Here is a 10,660-nt window from a genome sequence, read left to right as displayed (position 1 = left end):
ACATCATTAGTTATTTATTCCATAAAATGTATATACAACTGGACTGTAGAAGAAACCTCAAAGCGCTTTATTCATCGCTTCCATTCAGTTCTGGACATCTTGCCCTGCTTTTGAACTTCTGAGCACTGTGTCTGTTGCCAAGCCTGTGCCATTACTTTTCTGAATAAAGACCCTTTTCCTCCAAACCTTGAAGTTATCTTCAGATGCCCCTAAATAATTATTAAAGAAATTCAACAAGTTTTTCTGGTTTCATAAATCAAAATATTTCTCTAAGTCGTATTTTAATACCTGTAGTGTTTTAATACCTGTAGCCTACATTAGATGTGTCCATTTCCTTCTGGTACATTCACTACTTTGCATATGACATGAGTTATCCAGAAATATACTGTACCACGATTAATGGTGTCAGTAGGCACAGGAGAATGAGCAGGAGTGAAGCTCCCAACCTGAAAAAGAACTTCTACAAAACAAATAAAAACTTTTATCTAAAATGTACAATCTGTTATTAGATTGGGAAACAAAAGACAAGCTTGTCAAAGCCTGTATGACACATTGGGCAATAGATATAGGACATTATATAGATTTTAATCTCTGGGGGAAACTTTAGAAGAGCGATCTGAAGTTTACAGCATATTATTATTTGAAGGAGAACTACTTGAAAATGATTTATAGATGGTATTTATCTCCAAGTAGGCTTGCTAAAGTGCAAAAGACTGAATCAGATAAGTGCTGGAGATGCAATGAAGTTGAGGGAACGTTATTTCACATGTGGTGGACCTGTAAAAGAGTATTGGGAAATAATCCACAATGAATTGAAAAAAATGTTTAAAAGTACTTTTCAAAAAAACACAAAAAACCAGAGTCTTTTTTGTTGGGGATAATTCAGACGGAAATTCACAGGTGTCAAAAAAGGTTATTTATGTATGCCACTACTGCGGCCCATGTTTTGTTAGCCCCAAAATGGAAAACGAGTGAGGTCCCAACTAAAGAAGAATGGCAACTTAAACTGATGGAATATGTGCGGTTTCTAGACCTAACATAGGACATCCACAAAGATAGCCAGGGTATTTCCATATCAAAAACCAGGCTTAAAAATAGCTTGAAATGGGTCCAGAAAGCCAGAAAGACAGTCTCATCCAAATAGACTAGAAGTAGTTACACCCTTCAGTTCTAGGCCCAAGAAGGCAACAGGTCACTAGTGCTAGAGGGATTCTCCTAGAGCTTTGCAGCTGCATTTATTAGATTAACCACTGGTTAATTTCTGGTTCGGGACGCAGGTGGCGCTGTGGGTTAAAGCCTCAGCGCCTAGGAGTTGCCGATCGGAAGGTCGGCGGTTCGAATCCCTGCGGCGGGGTGCGCTCCCGCTGCTCGGTCCCAGCGCCTGCCAACCTAGCAGTTCGAAAGCACCTCCGGGTGCAAGTAGATAAATAGGCACCGCTTACCAGCGGGAAGGTAAACGGCGTTTCCGTGTGCAGCTCTGGCTCGCCAGAGCAGCGATGTCACGCTGGCCACGTGACCCGGAAGTGTCTCCGGACAGCGCTGGCCCCTGGCCTCTTACGTGAGATGGGCGCACAACCCCAGAGTCTGTCAAGACTGGCCCGTACGGGCAGGGGTACCTTTACCTTTACCTAATTTCTGGTTCACCATAATTTCTATTTTTAATTTGTGGTTTCAGAAGCTAAATATACCTGTTCACATAATGTCATGAGATACACTGCTAATCCTTAAACAGATATCAGACCATGTTGTAATAATAAAACAACAACAACAAATACCATATTTTTCGCTCTATAGGACACACTTTCCCCCCTCCAAAAATTAAGGGGAAATGTGTGTGTGTGCTCTGGAGCGAATGCAGGCTCCTTGGCTTCAGCGATAGCAACGCGAAGCCTCCGAAGTGTAGAGGGAGAGCTCCCTCCGCGCTCTGGAGCCTTCGTGTTGCTTTCGCTGAAGCCTGGAGAGTGAGAGGGGTCGGTGCGCAGCGCAAGTTCCTACTGCGCTCCGCAGGCTTCGGGTTCCTTTTGCTGAAGCCGGGAGAGCAAGACTCTCCTGGCTTCAGCAGAGATGGAGAGCTGTGCAGTGTCCCTTCAGCCAAGCGGGAGGAGAAATGGAAGGGCTCCGTTTCTCCTGCCGCTTCGCTGAAGGGGCGCTGAGCAGAGAGGGGGAGTTTTTTTTTTCTTGTTCTCCCTCTCTAAAACAAGGTGCATCCTATGGTCCGGTGCGTCCTATAAAGCAAAAAATACGGTAGATGAATTGATTGATCTATCAATCTAATCTGTTACTAGATTAATTGAGTGGTGTCCCTGGTTTTAAAAATGCATCCTTTTAAAATGCAAGTACTTACAAAACTGAAAGTTTCTGAATTCATCTTAGGAGAGGGCAAGGCATTTCTCCTTCTATTACACAGAGGAAGGAGGACCTCTTCTGAAAGATCATACCTAGTGTGACACATGTGTGCATCTTCAAAAAAAGGGGGGGGTGAGATAGTAACATTTTATAAGAAGATTGGTTGACATGAGCCTTTAGAGTAATGACATGTTACTACTCCCCACTAAGATTAATTGGAACACTCTCATTGGTTTCAGTGTGGTATAGATAGTGCTTTTAGAGAACAGTTTAGACTGAAATAAAGCCTTTTCTATGTACTTTACTGAAATAAGTTTTCATAGTTTTGCTTTCTTGGTCCTGCACATGAGTTATAGGCGATTTAGGTTCTTGTACAGTACTCTTTGGTAAGAACATTTTAAGTTCCTATACATATTAGAGAATATATTATTTTGACACTGTGATTGCAATCATGTGCACATTTATTTTTGAGCAGGCTCCATTGAACTCAGTTGGACTTCTGGTTAAACTTGCATAGGACTGGGCTACACAGTGGGGTGGGGGGAGAGGTGCTGAACTGAGTCTTTGACCTGGGTGAAAGTAAGCCTAGTTTTGCCCCTGGAGAGGGGGAGAATGTTCCCTTGGGCAAGCAGAAGACCTTGCACTGCATACCATTGATGGGGCGCTTGGTTGTATATGACCCAATTTCATTTTCATTAATTAAACTCTAACCACTGCATAGTGGCTCTCTGTTGTCCTCTTGCGCAATGCTTCACTTTTCCCATCAGAATAAATCAAGGGCATTCACTTATTTGGCAGGAATAAATGCATGCAATAAATGCATGCAACCGAGACTCGGTCAAGATGGAAGATAAACGTTTCCCCTCCCTGTGTTCACAGCTCCTGAAGTGAGATGCAGGTCTTGCTTCCTCTGAACTAGATCCTCAGCTGGGACCTGCTTAGTTTGTCCCCTGGTAATCAACTGCAGCAGCTCAGGGGAATTAAACCACACCTACCTGGAGTTCTGTTTCTTAAGTCACATTGCAATGGCATATCTTGAGAGACTCTTGAAAAGCTGGGAACTGGCTTTTGTATCTGTAAATGGCTGCAGGGATAATATATCTGCTGGACCCAAAGAATGCCTAATTATGCAATTAGGACATGCGGTGTGGCTTGAAGTTCCTGAGATAGCTACATATGTGCGCACACTTTGGGGTGAGGTTCTCTATTGTGCATTAACCTGAAATGTAAAAGTTACACTCCACCCATGTTTGATAACTTGCAACACATTTCCGTGGTGCTAGAGGGATTTTACTTATTGTTTCAAGTCTAACAGTTAACAACAAAATAGATAAAGAAATCTCCTTATATGAAAACTGAAACTGTTGTGCCCCCACAAGGGTCAGTTATTAATCTGTGTATTAGTATTAGGTAGAAGGAATAACCACACTGGCCCTTTAAGAAAAGATAAAGAGTCAAGAACTTTGGGCAGCAGAACCGTCTTGTATCTCAAGACTACTATCACGGATTTATATTCTAAATTCACGAAGGCTTCTGCAGCAGCCATCTCACCCAACGGGACAATACTATCTGGTGTTGAAACGTGGTACTGCAGCCTTCCAATTTAAATACCGTATTGGCCCAAATATAAGCCGCACCCACAAATAAGCTGCACCTTTAAAATTCAAGGCTGGGGGGGGGGAGAGGAAAAAAAGGCAATACCCGAATATAAGCCGCTCCCTTAAAATTCCGCAGGCACTCACACCCGTTCTGTTTTACTGTATGTCTCTTTCAGCAGCCAGTTTTTGTAAGGTCGCAAATTTAAGCCACACTTTAACATTTCAAGGTTGGAATTGGGGGGGGGGGCAGTGCAGCTTATGTTTGAACCAATATGGTATATTTGAACAAATTTATAAAGAAAATGGGAGACCATTCTGAAAACGTAGCCAAACAAGGGATGAGACAGGGAGTAGCTTCTGATACAACTAATGGCGGCACAGAGTCTTCAGGTCAAAACAAACTTAGCAAGCTGGCCCCCAAGATAAGAGCTACCTTAGAGGAACAGAATGGCAAATCAGCTAAGGCGATCCGACAGAGCCTGGGAAAAGTTGCAGAAAGACATTCTGGAGACTAATGTTGTAACACTCCTGGAGGATAAGTATCACCAGAGGACCCGCTTGGCCAAACACCTGGTGCAATGGACACCTTACACAGATTGCTTCTCCATTTTTGCGCAACTATACCCTAGTGATACCTGCAATGAGTGGCAGCATTTCAAGCAGGTGAATGACCAGAGGGACTCCACTTTCCATGAAGCCATGGACGCTTTGGAGAAGTGCATAAAGGAACAAGAAGCAGTGCTTCTCACAGAGGCTGATGAGGATCCAGGTGACAAGGTTGCTGATGAGCCAGAGCCACATTCTCAAGACAGCGACCCAAGCTCATCTACTTTTTTTAAATATTAATTTTTATTATTTTTTCATTAATAACAATCCAAATGGAAGCCACATTAATACAGTACCAAATCATGCCAAATCACAATACAATCAAAAAGGCCAATTAATTCCGAATTCAATGTTTTTGGATGACTTCCCGTGTTCCAGTTATCTGGCGTTGATGTTGATCCTTGGTCCTGCTCCAATTCTCTTAATTAGTCCAAATTCCACAATTCCGATCTTAATCCTTTGTTTTAGCAGCTACTGGTGTGATGACTTTTGTTCATATTTAATAAATCCATACCCATTAATTTGCAGAGGGAATTTATATCCTGTAGTTTGTGTGTTAAATATTTGTTTACCTTCTCCTTTTCCTTCATGTTGCAATCAATCAATTTTCTTCAACATTGTCCCTCCTTCGAAAGCTCATTTCTAAGTATGCCACAACTCCATTTTGCCACTCCAAAACCAAAAGCATTCCAGCGTCTGGCTGCGACTCCTGGCTTACTTCCAGCACTTATCTTCTTTACTCCTTTCCAACCTTCTACTGTTAAGGTCTTGCTCCTGACAACCATGTCCATTGCAGGTTCGGCAGTAGTCACTTCAGGATACCATTCCTCATGGCACAAACGCTCTCCTCGTTCTCGCCATTCCTCGCTAACAGGGAGCTCTCACACCTACTCATCCATCAGCAAATTGTCTGTACACTTCACTGCCTCTCCAGTCCACACGTTACCCCCACAGATGGCTTCGGCTCACAACAGCTGAAACTGGATACCCCACAATGCCCACTTTCGTCTACCTTCCATCGTGGAATTACAGACAAGACTTAGCGGACAAAGGGGTGCAGAAATTCACAGATGTCCTAAAGATTATCCACCGTGGAAAGCCATCTTTCTGCAAGCCATCCAAGACAAGGGATTGCCCACAGAGGAGGAGCTGACCACATGGCTAGGGCCTGCTTCGTCAGGGCAGGCAAGATGTAGCCATGCAGCTCTAGTGGATGAACCAGGACTAGCACTCCAGCATGTTTGGGAACGGCTTGACTAATGCTATGGGGCGTTGAGACTTCATTTATGCAGATGGAGATTAAATGAGAATTTATTAAATGATCAAGAAAAATTAGAAAAGGAGGGATCTTAAAGGATTGTTTCAGAATTAATTTAAATCAGGAGACAAATTTGAAAGTGGTATGGGATGCGAGTAAGGCAGTTATGCGGTGGGGGGGATGTTTATTCAGCAAAGTGCATACCAAAAAAAGAAGAGAGTAGAAAAAGAAATTTTACAAGAAATAAAAGGAAAAGAATTGAGAAATTCCCCTCGAAAAGAGACAGTATTTTTTTTAATGTTTATTAAAGTTTTTCAATAAAAATACATAGTTGGCTCACAATACAATATCTGCCATGACATATTTTCACAACTTCTTTGGACTTCCTCACATCTCCTGCTCCCATTTTCATCATAAAAAAAAGAATTTTCCAGCAATTTGTCATCTTATTTACATTTTATGTCCCACAAGCTTAGTTTATAATCTAGTAGTTCTCCGAATGGTTCACATTTTCTCAGTCTCACTTGTCTTCCTAATTCTATCTAATTAAGTGGTGCCCAATTATTTATGATTAAGCATCCTGCTTAACATTCAGCCAAATTTCAATGTTTTTGTAAGTAAATCTTGAATTTCTTCCAATCTTCTTCCGTCCTCTCTTCTCCCAGGTCTCGAATTCTGCCAGTCATCTCGGCCAGTTCCATATAGTCTATCAGTTGCATCTGCCAGTCTTCCAGTGTGGGGAAATCTTGAGTTTTCCAGTGCTTCGCTAGGAGTATCCTTGCTGCTGTTGTTGCATACATAAAAAAGGTTCGGTCCTTCCTTGCCACCCCTTGGTCGACCATGCCCAAGAGGAGGGCCTCTGGTTTCTTAGTGAAGGTATACTTAAATACCTTTTTCAATTCATTATATATCATTTCCCAGAAGGCCTTCACTTTAGGGCAGGTCCACCAGAGGTGAAAGAATGTTCCTTCACTTTCTTTACACTTCCAACATTTATTATCAGACAGGTGGTATATTTTTGCCAATTTGACTGGGGTCATGTACCATCTATAAATCATTTTCATTATATTTTCTTTCAGAGCATTACATGCAGTGAAGTTCAACCCAGTAGTCCACAACCTTTCCCAGTCCTCAAACATGATATTATGCCCAATATCCTGCGCCCACCTTATCATAGCGGATTTAACAGTTTCATCTTGGGTGTTCCACTTTAGCAGCAAGTTATACATTCTAGAAAGTACCTTAGTCTTTAGTTCTAACAGTTCTGTTTCCAATTTCGATTTCTCCACCTGGAACCCTAACTTCTTGTCATTTTTAAAAATTTCTTTAATCTGAGCGTAATGTAACCAGTCTCGCACCTTATCCTTCAATTTCTCCAAACTCTGCAATTTCCAATTGTCTCCATCTTTTTCTAGTATCTCCCAATATTTTGGCCAATTGGCCTCCATATTGGGTGTTTTTCGGGCCTTAGCTTCCATAGGTGAGAGCCACCTTGGAGTTTTGTTTTCCAATAAGTCTTTATATTTTGTCCAGACATTAAACACTGCTTTTCTGACAATATGGTTCTTAAAGGCCTTATTGATCTTAACCTTGTCATACCATAAGTATGCATGCCATCCAAACGCATTGTTGAAACCTTCCAAATCCAATACGTCAGTGTCTTCCAGAAGTAGCCAATCTTTTAGCCAGCAAAACGCTGCGGCCTCATAATACAACTTTAAGTCCGGCAGGGCAAAGCCCCCTCTATCTTTCGCATCAGTTAATATCTTATACTTAATTCTGGGCTTTTTGCCCTGCCAGACAAACTTAGAGATATCTCTCTGCCACTTCCGGAAGCACTCCGTCTTGTCCACAATCTGTAGTGTTTGAAATAAAAACAACATTTTTGGCAATACATTCATCTTGATCGCAGCAATTCGGCCTAACAAAGAAAGTTTCAATTTGGTCCAACTGTCTAAGTCTCTCTTAATTTCTGACCAACATTTTTCATAATTATCCTTAAATAGACTCAGATTTTTTGCTGTTATATTTACCCCTAGGTACTTTACTTTTTTGACCAGACTTAGTTCTGTCTCTCTCTGAAACCGTTCTGACTCTGTATCTGTCAAGTTCTTTTCCAATACCTTAGTTTTCTGTTTGTTTAGTTTGAATCCCGCCACCCGACCAAAGTCTTGAATCAATTGTAATACTCTTTTCGTGCTAGATTCTGGCTCCTGCAGGGTCAAAACTAGGTCATCTGCAAAGGCTTTAAGCTTATATTGTTTCGCTCCGACCTGAATTCCTCTCACCAACCGGTCCCCTCTAATCATGTTCAGGAGCACCTCCAGTACAGAAATAAATAGCAAAGGGGAGATGGGGCAGCCTTGTCGTGTTCCTTTTTCAATTTTAAACTCTTCGGTAACCACATTGTTAACTATCAATTTAGCTTTTTGCTCTGAATATATCGCCTCAATCCCATTCTCAAAACCCAATCCCGCCTCCATTTCTTTTAAATTACCCTTCATAAATTTCCAGGAAATGTTGTCAAAGGCCTTCTCCGCATCTATAAAAATTAAAACTGCTTTTGTATTTATATCTGTTTGCAAAAGTTCCAAGATGTCAATAATGTTCCTTGTATTAGCAAACAGATGTCTACCTGGGAGAAAGCCTGCCTGGTCCTTGTGGATTACTTCATTTAGAACTTTTTAAAATCTACTTGCCAAAATGTCTGCAAATATTTTGTAATCCACATTCAAGAGAGAGATGGGACGATAATTCCTAAGTTGTGTCTTTTCAGCTTCCGATTTTGGTATCAAAGTGATAAAAGCTTCCTTCCACGACTCCGGCGCCTTCTTCCCCTCCAAAATTTCATTGCTAACCTCCATGAATGGTTGTATCAAGTAGTCTTTTAATGTCTTATAGTACTTGGAGGTCAGCCCATCTGGCCCTGGAGATTTGCCCAGTTGCATATTCTGAATGGCTTGTTCAATCTCTTGTCGTGTTATTCTACAGTTCAGGATTGTTCTATGTTCTTGTGAGAGTTTTGGTAATCCATTTTTTTCCAAAAATTGCTTAATCTCTACCTCATCTTGCGGCCCTTGAGTATATAGTTTTTTTAAGTATCTCTGGAAAGACTTTCTAATATCCACAGGGTTCTGAATGCTCCTTCCTTCAATTTCCAAATTTGTGACTGTATTTAATTTTTGTCTTCTCTTCAACTGCCAGGCTAGCAGTTTTCCGCATTTATTCGCCGACTCAAACGTTTTTTGTTTCATTAATTTGACCTTCCACTCTATTTCCTGATTTATCAGTTTAGAATATTGTGCTTGATAAAGTTTAATTTCTCTCAGAGTCGACTGTGATTTCGGATTTAATCTTAACTTCTTCTCTAGTTCTTTTATTTTGTCCAGAATCTTGTCTTTTCTCTCATTTTGTGTCCTTTTCTTCACAGCGTTCTGTTGTATCAGGAACCCTCTCATCACAGCTTTACTTGTGTCCCAGATGGTTCTTTTTTCCACAGTAGTGTTCATGTTTATCTCAAAATAGTCCTTCAAAGCTTTTTGGGCCTTCTTAGTAATTTCCTGATCTCTAAGTAAAGAGACAGTAAAGCAGGGTATTAAAATATTATGAATGCAGTTTTCAATGATAATAAATCAAGAAATAGAGTGGGAAATTAAATATTTAAAACAGAAACAATTCAAGCAGGCTAATAAACAAGGGAAATTATTAGCGTGGCAAATTTTTTTAAAACACAAGATAAATCCTGTATAACTAAAATTAATATAGGAGGTAAAGTTGTGGAAAATCCCAAAGAAATAACAGACCAATTTGTGAGTTTCTATATAGAATTAAATCGAGCTAAACGCAGTAATATAGATGAAATGCAAAAATATCTAGAGGATAGTGGAATATCTAAAATACCAAAAGATAAAGGAAGAATTTTGAATGCACCAGTGACAATAATGAAATTACAGTAAATAATCTCACAGGCAAAGCTTTCAAAAGCACCCAGACCTGATGGACTTTCAGTAATATATTATAAGAAGTTGCAAGATTGCCTAATACAACCATTAAATGACATTATGAATATGACTTTAAATACAGTTGAATGGCCAAAATCTTGGAAGAATGCTTATATATATAACTTTCATTCCTAAACAAGACAGGGACTCTGAGCAGCTAAATAATTATTGACCTATATCTTTGTTGAATAATGATTATTATTCAATAGATTCAGGTAGGTAGCTGTGTTGGTCTGATGCAGTCAAAATATATTTTAAAAAATTAAAAATGTCCAGTAAGAAGTCAGGGCAATATATACTGAACCACCAGCTAAATTTATAGTACCATAGATTCTAGCGTATTAGGCGACTGGGCATATTAGATGACCCCCCAAATTGGCAGCTGCAATTTGGGGATTTGTCTTATAAGCCCAGTCGCCTAATACACTGGGCAGTTCCGTGCCGGGAGAAAGCAGCCCGGTGCGGAGCTGAGCCTGCTGGTTGCTGCTGCTGCGGCGTCGGAGCCGACGCCGCAGCAGCGGGGGGGGGGGGGGCAGGCTCCGCTCCACGCCGCCCACCTCTTTTCCAGGTTTAAAAAGCCGTCTTATACACTGGAATCTGCATTAAACAATGTCCTGACTGAGAATTGTAAAATAACTAAAGGAACAAGACAAGGCTGCCCATTGTCACCTTTTTTGTTTAAATTAGTCTTAGAAGTATTGGCGCAAAGAATAAGATGTAATCAAGACATTAAGGGTATAAGAGTGGGACAGAGCCGATATAAATTAAAAGCATTTGCAGACAATGTTGTGATAGCTGTAGAAGAGCAAATGGAGTCAATCCCGAAAGTATTACAAGAGATTAAAAAAACT

The 10,660-nt window shown here is 40.7% G+C and overlaps 1 long non-coding RNA gene across 1 annotated transcript; it reads right to left on the bottom strand.

Annotated features, from left to right (window-relative positions):
- Window positions 1-238: 238 nt before the first annotated feature.
- LOC309381067 lies at window positions 239-3,405 on the bottom strand. The gene is made up of 2 exons (XR_014173285.1): window positions 3,342-3,405; window positions 239-460 (listed from the first exon to the last, which is right to left on the bottom strand). It is a non-coding gene; the product is annotated as an uncharacterized lncRNA (long non-coding RNA).
- Between the last annotated feature and the right edge of the window lie 7,255 nt (window positions 3,406-10,660).

Source organism: Podarcis melisellensis, assembly GCF_964234715.1.
Source record: "Podarcis melisellensis genome assembly, chromosome: 1".
NCBI classification, from domain to species: domain Eukaryota; kingdom Metazoa; phylum Chordata; class Lepidosauria; order Squamata; family Lacertidae; genus Podarcis; species Podarcis melisellensis.
Note: the sequence above shows the minus strand (reverse complement) of the source record. Positions and strands in the feature narration are given on the sequence as shown.